At 40.4% G+C, this 15,173-nt stretch overlaps 1 protein-coding gene and 2 long non-coding RNA genes across 6 annotated transcripts in view; 1 reads left to right on the top strand and 2 right to left on the bottom strand.

The window, feature by feature from the left end:
• LOC119330214 (F-box protein At5g07610-like) overlaps positions 1-15,173 on the top strand; it is a 34,231-nt gene that overhangs the window by 3,169 nt on the left and 15,889 nt on the right. The gene's annotated exons all lie outside the window — the stretch shown is intronic.
• On the bottom strand, positions 7-7,586 carry LOC119330216. Of its 2 annotated transcripts, none has more exons than XR_005159955.1 (3): positions 7,458-7,586; positions 1,297-1,377; positions 7-354 (listed from the first exon to the last, which is right to left on the bottom strand). It is a non-coding gene; the product is annotated as an uncharacterized LOC119330216 (long non-coding RNA). The 2 variants fall into 2 exon arrangements; XR_005159954.1 differs by lacking the exons at positions 7-354; positions 1,297-1,377 and adding exons at positions 1,391-2,262; positions 2,341-2,487.
• Positions 7,591-15,126, bottom strand: LOC119330215. 3 transcript variants are annotated; one of them, XR_005159952.1, is made up of 5 exons: positions 15,043-15,126; positions 14,862-14,941; positions 14,715-14,758; positions 10,917-10,981; positions 7,591-7,618 (listed from the first exon to the last, which is right to left on the bottom strand). It is a non-coding gene; the product is annotated as an uncharacterized LOC119330215 (long non-coding RNA). The 3 variants fall into 3 exon arrangements; XR_005159953.1 differs by lacking the exon at positions 7,591-7,618 and adding an exon at positions 7,724-8,172; XR_005159951.1 differs by lacking the exon at positions 7,591-7,618 and having other exon boundaries at positions 7,724-10,981.

Here is a 15,173-nt window from a genome sequence, read left to right as displayed (position 1 = left end):
GAAAAAGTAGGGCTTACAATGGAAACATCACGTAATCTCCGGATGGGTTCTTCAACAGCACAGAAACAAAAAAAAAACTGAAGCGGCCCTCCAGATTGACCTACGCCCTACGCAGCCGGCGAGGCACCTGGTGACGGACGCGACAACGAATACGCCATACGCAGCCGGCGAGGCACCCGGCGACGGACGCCATCACAGGTCTATGCTCTTCTGGACTTCGAGAAGCTATTCTATGCCGCCATCGTCTAGGATTGGTAACGCCGCCGCCCAGGCTGTCCTGCCTTATCGCCGTTGAGCTCATACCACGCCGTCCTCTGCAACGCAGGTGCGACCTCATTTCCTCTTGTTTCTGTCCTGCGATATATACTATAACACATCAGCAGCTGCCAGTCTGGAATTTTACCACCACATGAAAGCGGTGAACTTGTTACATCCCAGATTTGTTAGAATATCTATACATGCAGACGAATAATGAGGCACCTATGAAAAGTAACTCATCCTTAAACTGCTGAAGATGAATTTCATAAGAAAAATAGACACAACTTCCAGAACAATACTTTTAGATTGAAAACTCCTCAGTCAGATGCCACTTCAAATACAATTGTATTATAACAATTTGCCATTCACAGCGTTGAAGAACTTCGTATGGCCCCTACCACTCCCAACGGGCAGCGCACACCGTTCCAGGATATAACCAACACCAACTCCTTGGGTACTTAACCCAATCACTCTATTTCTTATTTATTTTGCTCAGCTGCTGAACTGTGTCATGACTTGCAGACCGTAAAGAGATAAAAAGGCAGAGGGAAAGAGAGCGGTATGCACAAAATAGGGATGAGATAAATAAGAGACGGCGTGAAGCCTACAAACAAAAAAAAATGTTGCAGCAGACGTCAATGGCCTGGGCAATGGAACACACACACATTCGGCTGTATCACAAGGTAATGATTGTCGACTTTGGTGATGTATAGCCCAATGGTACTGCCATATAATGATCTACTCTTTGTCTATTCAGACCATAATGGGCTGGACATACGGGGGGAAAGGGGGCAGTATGCACACGATACAGAGGAACTATTAAAGGGACAACCCAAATCCATCGAGCATAATAAGCATAATGCTGCCGTCGCCGATGGCAGCAACATTGTCTCGCAGCTGCAAGCTACCGGACAAATGGCAGTCACACAACTGCAGATCCTAACATGTTCAGGAGGGCCTAGACCAAATTCAATGCAGCTCAACGATAATATTTATGACGAAAATGAGACCGACTGGTTGCACAGAAATGATGCGTACCAGATGCAGCGACATTCACGACGATTGCCATTCACCCAAATGTCAGGGGAGGAGAATCCCCAACTCAATACAATCGTGAACCTACGTAGCCCAGAGGAGTCAGGACAAAACAAAGGTTAGTTCATTGAAATATTTATGCTACAATATATAATATTTCATTCGGCTACAATAATGTCATCATTCAGGTACAAAGTCTTCTATTTATGTAGGCAAACAACCTGTAACGATCCAGCCAACTTACAATAGTCCAGTAATGGAAACGATCCCTGATGCGGGTCCTGGCACTCATAATCTAATTGGTATATTTTTACTAACACCTGGTTCATAAATTCAATTCATCTCTGATTCTTACTCATAATACTGATGATACACATAATATCATTTTAACTCACAATGTTATCAGGCAACAACCACGACGAAGATCCATATGGAATACTGGAGCCTGATGCCCACACGATTAATATTGATGGTACACATAATATCGTTTTAAGTCTCCTCTCACCCGGTTACCTTTGTTTCGTGTCCTGACCGTTATTTGAAACACCTTTTGCATTATCGACGGCGTTGGCGGCTAGACTGCTTGGCAGGCGACAACCTTGGAGATGATGACCCTGATGAGGAAGCTAGGATGTTTGCCCAACCAGGTCTATTGTTGCTATCATGATGTACCAACACAATATATAGTACAACAAAATGGTTTGTGCAACAAATTTACTTAATGCAAATGTCTACACTTTTCCAGATGTTGAATTTCAATCCTACCTTGTGGATCGGAATCATGGTGATGGAACTCGCACTAATGACACTCATGACAAAGTATACATGAACCTGCCCAAAAAGCACCATGTCCTTCGAAAAGTTAGCGACTGCTGCCACTGTGGAGCATTGCGGTTTCAATACGAGGGGCCTGCATTTTGTTGCAGAAAGGGCAAGGTGGGTGTGTTTACTCCGGAAGTTTCTGACGAGCTGAAACGATTGTTTACAAGTCAATCGGATGAGGATGCTAAATATTTCAGAGAGAATATACGTTATTTCAACTCTCACTTCTCATTCACAACTCTTGGTGTCAACCTTGATCGACAAGTGAGCACTGCCGCGGGAACCGGCGTCTACACTTTTCGTGCGTGTGGCCAGTTGTACCACGCTCTTGATGATCTGATGTCCGGTGAATATGGCCCTCGGCATCTGCAGCTATATATTTACGATACAGATGAAAAATTGATTCACAGGGTTAAGAGGTCTCCAGATCTTAGGCTAGATCTCATACAGACGATTCTGACAATACTACAACATAACCCTTATGCTCAAGCTTTTAGAAGCATTGGTGCTGTTCCGAATCTGGATGAATATAGGATCTCACTGAACACAGATATCAACCTTGATCAGCGAAGGTACAATGCGCCAACTACTTCGCAAGTAGCAGCAATATGGGTTGAAGGAAGTGACCCTCAAAATAGCTTTGATAGGAGTGTTGTCGTGTACGGCAAAGGAGATCGTCCCGTGTATATAAGAGCATACTATGGCTGCTACGACCCTTTGTCATATCCACTATTCTTCCCACGTGGGGAGATCGGTTGGAATCGTTGGATGCCATATATTGGGCTCCCCGATGCCACAACCCATGATTCTGCACCACAAAGGAACCAAGCCACTGATTTTCATTCAGGTATGGTGTTCATAGCAGATTTATATACATATTGGTCAAATTAAAACTTAGACAGTCATCCACCTTTCAGACAACAACGTGATGGGAGAACAAGTTGGTCATACCACACAGCTTGAAGATCAGGCCACTGATTTACCTGCAGGTATTGCACGTACTTGCTGTTTTTTATATTCTTGTGATTCTATCTATCATACCAACTTTGAGACAACAACATGATGGGATAACAACTTTTTTTGTTAATAAATTTTTAGATGAGAACGATGATAACCTGGAGGAGTTTGGAGACAATGAGATTAACGCCACAAAATCCAGGAAATTTGTAAGCGCGAGGGAGTACTATTGCTTCAAGCTACAGGTCCGAAAAAAGCTTTTTAACATCATCTTATTCGGGGGGCGCCTGTTCCAACAGTGGGCTGTTGACATGTACATCAAGATTGAGACAATGAGGCTTGACTGGTACTCATGGCCAGAAAATCAAAAGGTTATACGCGCTGACCTATACCAGGTAACATGCTTCTGTTAATACCAATAAATCACATTATACATGCTGCACTCTTTCCTTCAACCTTGTACACTACTTAGCGTCAAATATTGATTCATTATAGGGTCTTGTTGACACCGTCTATGCCGGCGAGTCACGTGGTGATCGGATTGGCAAGAGAATAGTGCTTCCACGTACATTTCCTGGTGGTGACCGTGACATGCAGCGCAGGTTTCTGGATGCGATGGCAATAGTACAACGATGGGGTAAACCGGATTATTTTATCACCATGACATGCAATCCGTACTGGGAGGAGATAACTAAGGAATTATTGCCTGGACAACTGCCGCAAGACCGTCCAGACCTTGTGGCAAGAGTATACAGAGCTAAACAACGAAGTATGATGGACCTACTAATTAAGGGTAAGCATTTCGGAGAAGTTGCTGCTTATGTACATGTCACCGAGTTTCAGAAGCGAGGTCTCCCTCATGAGCATATACTTTTAATCATGAAAGCCAAAAGCAAGTTAAGGACCCCAGATGACTATGACCGGGTCATATCTGCAGAGATACCGGACAAGAAGAAATATCCTGTTCTCCATGATCTGGTAGTCAAACACATGTTGCACGGACCATGTGGTGCGCTGAAGAAGAGTTGCCCATGCATGATAGATGGACAATGTCGGTTTCATTACCCACGAGATTTCTGTGATGCCACATTACAAGGGAAAGATTCATATCCGATCTACAGGCGAAGGGACGATGGGGTTCGAGTTAGGATCAGAGGAGCAGATTTGGACAACAGATGGGTGGTCCCTTACAACCCCTTCCTGCTAATGACATACAACTGTCACATTAATGTCGAAGCATGCTCGAGCATCAAGGCAGTCAAGTACTTATTCAAGTACATCTACAAAGGGCATGATAAGGCATCGTTTGCATTCGAGCAAGATATTATCAACGATGGGGGAATCATCAACGAAATCCGACAGTATAGGGATGCACGCTATATATCGCCTCCGGAAGCTATTTACAGGATATTTGGCTTTAAAATGTTTGGTGTCAGTCCATCTGTGTTGCAGCTCCAACTTCATCTGCCAAACATGCATACAGTTGCATTTAGGGCTTATGAAAATCTGGAAGATGTTGTCGCTCGGCCATCTTCTTCCAAATCCATGCTTACCGAGTACTTTGAGATGAACCAAAAGTATCCAGAGGCACGGAAATGGCTGTACAGAGAGATCCCAGAACATTATAGGTGGATTACCGGTAATAAGAAGTGGCAACTGAGAAAAAATAATAGACCACAGATAGGAAGACTGGTGTATGCACACCCTGCTGAAGGAGAGAGGTACTACTTGCGGGTGCTCCTCAGCCATGTCCGAGGTGCGACTTCATTTGATGATTTAAAAATAGTGAATGGCAATCCATGCAGTTCCTTCAGAGAGGCATGTGAGCACTTAGGACTCATTGAGCATGACAGGACACTTGATGATTGCATGACAGAGGCAGCAACATTTCAGATGCCTTCTGCTCTTAGACGGTTGTTTGCAACTATTCTGGTATTCTGTGAGGCAACAAAAATTCGTCAGTTGTGGGACAAACACCTAGCATCGATGTCTGAAGATTACCGCCGTACTCAATCGAATGAGGCAGCACTTGAGCAGATGGTCCTTAGGGATATCAGGGATCTGATGCAATCCATGGGAAAGGATATTAAAATGTATGGGCTTCCGGATCTGGTTGACACGGATGGTTCTTATGACGCAGAGTATAGGGAGGTAACAGAGGAGAGGCAAGTCAAAGCAGATCAAGAACATCTAGATCTATTCAACTGCCTGAACAATGAGCAACTGGCTGGTTTCAATGACATAATGGATCATGTGACGAACCAAAAAAGCCAGATATTCTTTGTTGATGGTCCCGGAGGCACTGGGAAGACGTACTTGTACAAGGCATTGCTTGCGAGGGTCCGTTCGATGGGCCTAATAGCGATCGCAACTGCTACATCAGGTATTGCAGCGTCGATAATGCCTGGAGGCCGAACTGCACACTCCAGGTTCAAAATTCCAATCAAGCTCACTGACAACAGCATGTGTAGTTTCACAAAGCAGAGTGGTACGGCAGAGTTGCTTAAACAGGCATCCTTGATAATTTGGGATGAAGTTGCAATGACAAAGCGTCAAGCAGTTGAGACGCTAGACAGATCGCTACAGGATATAATGGAATGTCCTCTACCGTTTGGAGGAAAGGTTGTCGTCTTTGGTGGGGATTTCAGGCAGGTCCTCCCCGTTGTGATCCGAGGGACAAGAGCACAGATTACGGATGCTACACTTTTGAGATCCTATTTGTGGGAGAATATCCGCAAGATACGCCTCACGCGTAATATGCGAGCACAAGCGGACCCTTGGTTCTCCGAATACCTCCTTAGGATAGGCGATGGAATGGAAGAAACAATTGGCGACGACTATGTGCGTCTCCCTGAAGACATTGTGATTGCTTATACCGAGGACGAAGAACCTATTAACAAGCTAATCGAAGATGTCTTCCCATCCCTGCACACCAATGCTATGTCGAGAGAGTATATGAGCACACGTGCAATCCTCTCGACCAAAAACGAGCATGTGGATGACCTGAATGACAAGATGATCTCCAGGTTTCCGGGCGAAGAAAAGGTGTACCACAGCTTTGACTCTATCGAGGATGACTTCCAGAATAATTACACGATTGATTTGCTGAACTCGCTCACACCAAACGGGTTGCCCCCGCATGTGTTGAGAGTAAAAATGAACTGCCCGGTCATTTTGCTACGGAACCTCGACCCTCATAATGGGCTATGTAATGGAACACGACTTATGATCAGAGCTTTCCAGGATAATGCAATCGATGCAGAGATTGTTGGTGGTCAGCATGCTGGAAAGAGGGTGTTCATACCTAGGATCCCTATGTCACCCTCGGAGGACACCTCACTTCCCTTCAAGCTGAAGAGAAAACAGTTCCCCATCCGCCTGAGTTTTGCGATGACCATTAACAAGGCACAGGGTCAAACCATCCCAAACGTTGGTATTTACCTTCCAGAGCCTGTATTCTCACATGGCCAGCTATATGTTGCATTGTCAAGAGGTGTGTCAAGAGAGACAACGCGGATTTTAGCCAAGCCTAACATGGAGGTTGATAAATCTGGGAGAAGCACCAAAAACATTGTGTACAGAGATGTTTTAGAGGGGTGAGGTTCGTGCGATCGTTCGTGTTTTCTCTGTACCTTTTGCTTTTCTATAACTAATTCTGGACCTAGCACTTATCTTTTTTTTACTTGCAGGTTTTTATCAGATCGCACTATATAATAATCATGAAAGAAGAAGGATGTCGATGTGACCTTCGACTCTGCATATCTGTGTCGTTTATTTGTGTCATTTATTTATAATCATGAAAAAAGAAGGATGTCGTTGTGACCTTCGACTCTGCATATGAGGGTGGTTTATTTCTGTGATTTATTTATTTGTAAATAAAAAAGCACAGCAGCACACCTGAAGTACTGTAACTTTATGATGGTTGGATTTACTAGCACTTATCTTTTTTTTTACTTCCAGGTTTTTATTAGACCGCACTATATAATAATCATGCCAAAAGAAGGATGTCGATTTGACCTTCGACTCTGCATATCTGTGTCGTTTATTTGTGTGGTTTATTTATTTGTAAATAAAAAGCACACCAGCACACCTGAAATATTATAACTTGATGATGGCTGGATTTACTAGCACTTGTCGTTTGAGTATTACTTCCAGGTTTTTATCAGATCGTACTATATAATAATCATGAAAGAAGAACGATGTCGATGTAATCTTCGACTCTGCATATCTGTGTCGTTTATTTATTTGTAAATAAAAAGCACACTAGCACACCTGAAATATTTTAACTTTATGATGGCTAGATTTACTAGCGTCTATCTTCTCAATGCAAATTTTCCGTCTACTCATGACCGGGAATAATGACAAAACAAAATTACGAAACTCACCTTGATGGTTACACATCAATGCCAAGAGTTTTCAGCTGTAGTACAATAATGTAATAACATCCGTCAATCTCAGGAATATTGGATTCTGCCGGGTTAGCAAACTCATAAGTAAAAGCACTTCGCTGGCCCCTCCTATCAAGCACGGCAGATAGTACAATAAACTGGCAAGAGAAAGGACACAGGAATTATATTTCTTTACATAAAGTTTTAAGCTTTCTCTGTACAAAATCGTAAAGGAAATAACACACAAAATCGAAGAAACGTTCCAATGAGCTTAACTCGATATTCCTGTATAAAATGTATTACAAAAATAACTCAATTAATTTATCCAGATTGGGTATAAATAAAAGCAAAAACAATGTGGGGCCTGAGATAAAACAAAGGAAAGCATGGGGCCAGAGATAAATCAAAGGAAAGTGTGGGGCCTGACATAGCAATCACGATTCACTTTCCTCCTCACGCTATGGAAGTCCTTCCCGTGACTTCCGCCTTGTATATTGCCTATACCTAACGAACTCTCGATCAGGAACCCAAAGAAGCACCGTAGGGTTTCCCTTCAACCTCCCCTGAACCGCTGCCGCATCCTCACACTGTTCCCCAGCAAAGGTCTCCTCCGCCGCGAAGGCCTCCACCTTGCCGCACACATCTGTCGGTGGTGACCTACCATCGTCGTCCATGTCTGCGCCACAATCCCCGGTGGCCTGTACGGATCAATCTACAATAATCATGGTAATGGTATCTCTCTGCAATTTCATCCTATTCATGCTTTCGCATCTGCGAAACAACAAACTCACCAGAGGGGATCCAACTAAGTAAAACAACATGATCTGTGTGACCCTACAAAATTACCAACATGCTCTGTGCGACTTAGGAAATTCTTATTATTACAACATCCAGATGATTAGTCACGCAAGTGAATCTGAATAGGTTGACTGCATAATTGAACAAAGAAATAGATCATTATAATTTAGGTGAAAACAATATTCTTGTAGCACTATGTTAAGTAAACGTGTACACATATCTGCATCCAGTTGTGATGTACAAAACATAGGGTCTAATGGTAAGAGCAGATCAGAAACTGTTTTCCACACACAAATAAGAGTGCTTATTTACCACATGAGCTCTGCCATCAATTGATTCACCGATTCAGCCCAAGTAGCCATTGAACATAAAACAGAATTTTGCCAGAACACAATTAAACTTGCCTGACCATGAGGTGCCACTCATATCGGGACTACACTAACCCTCTGAATATGACACAACTTCAGTTCGGTAAACAATGCCATTGTGTAATCAAAACATCCGCAGATCCATAGAATTTGTAGGTGCGTGATATATATGTATTTAACAGAATATCATACCACCAGCAGCATACGACTTATATATGCTTGGGTTTTCAGGAACTCATCGACAAGGGAGCCAAGGACGATCATACACAAAATATTCAGATTGAAGGCATGATAATCAAAGATGAGGATATGAACACCGAGTCAACAAAGGCAATAGAAGAACAAACCATCAAGGATGATACAGAAAATATGGAGATTGATGAGGTGATACTCTAAGTCGACAAAGACGGTTTTTATTTTCACATGTCATTATTACTTTTATTCTGGTGGGACAAAACAATATGTAATTTGTAGTATAATAATATCATGCCTACAATTCTTTACTGACCTTAATAATATTTTCTGCTTTATAAGTACTGGATAATATTGTATATTGTGTGTTTCAGATAGTAACCGAGGAAGAATCAAATGGAATAGACAACAAAGATGGAGAAGAGAAAGAAAATAGCACACAAGCTACTGATTGCGAAGTGACAAAGGCATGCTTTCTTTTCGACTATCCCAAATAGTTCTAATTCTAATTATTTTATATCCTCCATACAAATTATTCTTTGTAATGTTCCTCTCAGGAATTAACCTTCAAGGAAACAAGTGAACAAATGCAGCCAACTCAAGACGATGAATTAGCACAAAGATTCAACACCGAAGGGGGAGAAACTATAGGGGACAAGCTGGCAGAATCAAATGGAATAGCCGACAAAGATGAAGTGCAGAAAAAAAAGATCTCGTGGTTCACTGAATCCAAGGTGAAACAGGCATATACATTTTTTCAAATATGTCCCAAATAGTTCTAATTCTAACTATATTATATCTTGTAATGTTTCTCTTAGGAATTAACCTTCAATGAAACAAGTGAACAAATGCAGCCAGCTCAGGTTGAGGAATTAGCACAAACATTCGGTACCGAAGGGCCAGAAACTATAGGGGAGACGATGCCAGAATCGCATGGAATAGCTAACAAAGAAGAAGTGGAGAAAAATGATAGCATGCGGTCCACTGATTCCGAAGTCTCCGAAGTGACAGATGCATCAGATGATGAAGAATTAGCACACACATCACGCACGAAAGGGGCACAAACAGGGAAGCATATCCCTATCCGAATGCATAACAAACCTAAGAAGGCACAAGACTACGTGGTGGCTCCAGAAGGCATGAACAAATCCTTCTATGCCCTGCTTTTGCTTCACTAATTTTCTTCATTATTAATAATTCTTCTTGCTTACATCATGATAGATTACGCCTGCACCGGCGATGATTGGTCGGTTATTGAAAATATCATGTCTGAACCAAGCGATAAAAGACATTTAGTGAGCATCAACGACTCATTTCTAAAAAAAAACAATTACTATGTCTTTTAACCGCCGAAGAATTTGTTGGCGACGAAGTAAGTATATGTAGCTTTATGACAAGACGATGCTATTTTAACATATGTTCCTATATCTCTTATAACCAAGGTGTGCACTTGATATTCTAGATCATAGACTCATACATACATTGCATAAGTGCTAAAGAGCATCTACAGATGAGGTCAGGTGGAAGTGTTTTCTTAGAGAATGCATGCATCTCTAAGATGATAAAGGAATTTAGCTCTATACGTGATGACATACCAAGATGGGTATTAAAGAGAGCTACGACTTATTTAGAACATGATATGGTGAGTCTCCGTTCCGTACATATTACTATGATGAATTCAATCGAGGACAGATGTTTGTATAGATGAGACCTAAACTAACAAAAATCTCTTTTTTCAGATATTTATTCCAGTAAACATTGAACACTTTCATTGGTACCTAGCAGTTATAAACACTAGGGTGAAACGTATCCAGGTGCTCGACTCGCTAGGCCCAGGAATGCCCCGCAAAGACCTTAACGCTATGGTTAGTTATTAGTCCCACTGCACCATCTTTTGATAAGACAATTTCTGTCATTCTTTGCTTCTGATGCTAATACTTGGTCATTTATTCATGTAATAGCTGGAAGGACTGAAAAATATGTTCCAATATGCATCGCTTCAAATGGAACTAAAATTGGATAAGTGGAAAGACATAAACATCACAGCATGGCCAAGGGACGAGTTTCTTAAGATCAAACTGCAGACAGATGGGTATACCTCTTTCGATTGAAACTTGTTGATCTCATCCCCTTTAGGCAGCTCCTTGTTCTCCTTCAGGATATCTAGGGAACGAACATTGCACACAGTCATATTTAAGTTGTTTTATACAAATATCTATAAATTTGATAAAAAATGATTGACCATATTTAAGGTTTATATTTGTAATCATGCAGGTCATCTTGTGGTCTGTGGATGGTAAATTTTATGGAGTACTTCACAGGAGATATTTTGTCTGATATTCCTACACAGGTATTTTTTTACTGTGTATCATTATATTTATTCTATGTTGTATCACTATTTAACTCTTATTACTGTTTTAATAGGAACATATGACAGATTTTAGAACAAAACTAGCTGTCATTTTAGTGGACTCAGAATTGAATGATGATAATATAAGAAATCGAGACATGGAAGAGGACGAAAACAACACAGATCCCACGGAATGTATGATTTTGGATAGACCCCCCGAGAATTTCAAAACATCAAATACATCAACAAAAGTTGAGCTCATCTCGCGGTCATTTATTCTTTCACCGTGTGTCAGCCCAACAAACGATGATTTAATAGATGAACTTTGCTTGTTCATCGGTATGGTTGATGATGTTGCACTACTAGAGTAAGCCATATTTTTTGTTTCATTTTGTATTCCAACAAATTACTTTGATGTCATTATAATTTACAGAATTTTGATTTTACAGGAGCGAATGGGTGAAAAGCTCTGATCCGTATCCTACTAGCTTAAAATTGAGACAAATTAAAAACATCTTAAGTAATGATGAATACATGGATATTCATTGCTTTAATATGGCTGTGCGAATACTAGCGCGCCACGAAGTCCAGCTTCTCAGAGACATTCCATCTCACTATATGGATCTGAACTTTTGTGTAAGTTACTATAATCATGTACTACATTTTTTTTCTCATTGCACTAATATTTTCTCATTCTTACTTTAGTCCATGTTCCACTATGCACAAGACTCAAGTATCCGTGAACATATGGAAATTGCTACACTTAAACGGTTGTTTCATAGCTGGCCTGATAGTAATGATTATCATATCTCTCAATGTGATACGGTAAGATTTTTTTTTCATTTGTAACAGTGCTTTACTTGGTCTTAATTAATATTCTATGCATTTCTAAACTATTTCATCATTGCAGATTTTACTTCCTTGGTATATGTTTGGGTTATTTCTATTATTTGTCTTGGATCAAAATAGAAAAATTGTCTCAATTTTCGATCCGATACCAATACCTACTTTTGGGAAAAATGTACTTAAAACCGTGGCCGACAATCTAAACCTTGCGCTTGAAGTTGCAAACCCTGCATTCAAGGATGATATCTCTAAATGGGAATGCATTGTTCCTGTTGCTCCAACAAACTCTACCTGGTATGAATCTTTCAAACGCATTACAATATTAATTGGTTCATTTAACGCACATTATGTGTTTATTTCATGCATGCAGTGCATTGTCTGGTTATTTGGTTTTTAATTACATGCACTCATTGTGCGATGGAAAGCTACATTTTCCCGTACCTCAGGTGACTATTTACACCATGCTTATTTGTATAATTGCACATGCAACTTGTTATAACAATGTTGTATAATGCCAATGTAGGATGGTTTTCAACTGAGGAAGCAATTTTTGGTGCATATTTTAAAGTACGAAGACAATGAAGCTAAAAACGATATCCCATACATTGAACGAAGCATCATTGATCGAATTTATAGATGGACCTTCATTGCTTCAAAAGATGGACCTTCAAGACATGCTTAGTTGCGGTTTTTAGAATATGTTCTTGTAGCAATTATAATACAATTATTATGTGACAGTGAATTTTATGCGAAGACATGTTTATGATACGTGCGTTGGATCACAAATATGTCGCACTTTTTGAAAATGCAATTTGAGTGACATGATAACATTTTGTAGCCATCTGTATTTTTTGTAAAAAAAATATTTTAGTATTATATCATGTGAACATGTTTTGCTTGAGACGTATTATTAGGATTCCTGGTTGGTTGTTTCTTTTGCTACCTACAGGCCACCATGATCTTAATGTTTTATTGAAGAAATTAAGTACACACTGCACATTAGGATTCCTGGTTAGTTGTTTCTTATCAAGGGGTCCATGTGCTGTAACAATGGGGCGAATGAGACAAAATGACAGCATATATTTCAGCCGGTAGTGATGTTTCTACCATTCAAAATAGCCCCGGCACCTCCAGTAGCCATTTCGGATTAGATAAACAAAGTGACGCACTTTCCACCTCTGTACCTCAAGAGGAGCAGAGAAGGGTTCTTGCAAAACTAGATTCACTGAAATAATAATGTTGATATCTATTTCTTGACATAGTAATGATGATATTTATTTCCTGACCACATGACAAGCTTAGTTGTTGACTTAGAATTGTTCATTGTATTTCTGACCAAATAGATTCACTCAAAATACACTACGGCATCCTCTTAGCGTAGTGGAGTACGGACTCCATATCAGGACCTAACAAACAAGGACAATTCAGGTAGATTGTTGACTTAGAATTGTTCATTGTATTTCTGACCAAATAGATTCACTCAAAATACACTACGGCATCCTCTTAGCGTAGTGGAGTACGGACTCCATATCAGGACCTAACAAACAAGGACAATTCAGGTAGATATATATATCCCCAACTCTTATCTACCTGGACCATGTAGATCCTGAAGATTTTTTTTCTCGCAGGTCAAAAGGCAGATCCAAAGGAATTGAAGAGACAAGGAGAAAGGGATGTATGCACTAAACAGGGATAGGGATGATGTATTAAAAAGTAAACGTGAGTCGAGGGATCATAAGAAAGCTACATCTTCTATTCTAAGTGGAAAGAGCACCCTATCTAAGACACCCGTGGCCATATCGCCTGGTTTGTCCATCTAATTTACAGTTATATCGTACAGAAGAAAAACAACTGTTGCTCATATTGTACTGTAGCTAATTCACATTTATATTCTACAAAAGAAAAACAAGCACTTAATGGGGAGGGGGAAAATGCCTGGTATGAGCAACATAGAGGGGGAATCTACAGCCGTCCATAGGACTAGAGAACAACTCAATCTGATACAGGTGATGCCTTGGTCTCCCAGCTACATCACACACAGATTGTTGAATGTTCGGTTTCCTAACTGAAAATCATTATGGGCGTTGTTATAATACCACTAATTATAACTGACATTCACTCAATATTTCTACAGACGATGAAGATTGTGATTGGCTATGATACTTATCAGATGCAAGAATTGGAGGCAGGATGAAATCAGTCAACATACCCAGTGCTACACCATGTGAAGATATTGTTTTGGATAAGAAGATTTTTTTTTCTTATTTGCCGCTTGTGATGCTAATACTTTTTCATTTATTGGTGCAACAGCTAGAAGGACTGGAGGATTTATTCAAATATGCATCCAAGCACATGGAATTAAAATCCGATAAGTGGACTGATCTAAATGTTACAACATGGAAAAGAGCAGAATGTATTAAGAGCAGACTACAGACGGATGGGTACACCTCCTAATATAACTCAGAGCATTTATGCTTACCAAGGTACATTTGGTATGCTATTATGCTTTTTTTGTTTTCATTGCATATCATTCCTGAAGCACATTTAATTGGTATATCTGCTCCTAATGACAGAGTTCTATTTCGAATGGGTGTTACATTAGCATATACCTATTAAGTATGATAAAACACCGAGGCTACAAAACTTGATCATGCATTACATCCAAAGCACATATGGAATATATCAGACACAATACTTTACCTTATCATAGGCCAATGCAACTAACACAGCACCTGTCATGAGATCTGGCCACCAAATAATAACTTGAATAAGCCACATCATGTATGTAACAGGAGTATTCTTGAAATGACATAACACACATAAGAAGTTTCTAAATAAGACACTCACTTGCTGCCTAATAGAGATCTTCTCGCCTGGACAGCACCAACGCCAAAACAATGGAGCTCAAGGCGATAGATATCATTGGGCTGCATATAGTACAAAAATGGGTTACAAAACAAAATAGTTTGTGGATTTGAACAACAAGTATGTTACTACACACATAGAAAGAAGCAGATAGCGAGCATACATATATGTTTCACTAACAATATTCCACTTCTCTATATCCAATGCATCCATGCCTACATAGAGAAAGAGAAATGTCATGAATGACAACATGGCGAAGGCATACCTGTTGTGCATAGAGTGACATAAGCATCA

This window comes from Triticum dicoccoides, chromosome 7A, assembly GCF_002162155.2.
Source record: "Triticum dicoccoides isolate Atlit2015 ecotype Zavitan chromosome 7A, WEW_v2.0, whole genome shotgun sequence".
Taxonomy (NCBI): Eukaryota; Viridiplantae; Streptophyta; class Magnoliopsida; order Poales; family Poaceae; genus Triticum; species Triticum dicoccoides.
This window is presented reverse-complemented; position numbering and strand designations above follow the sequence as displayed.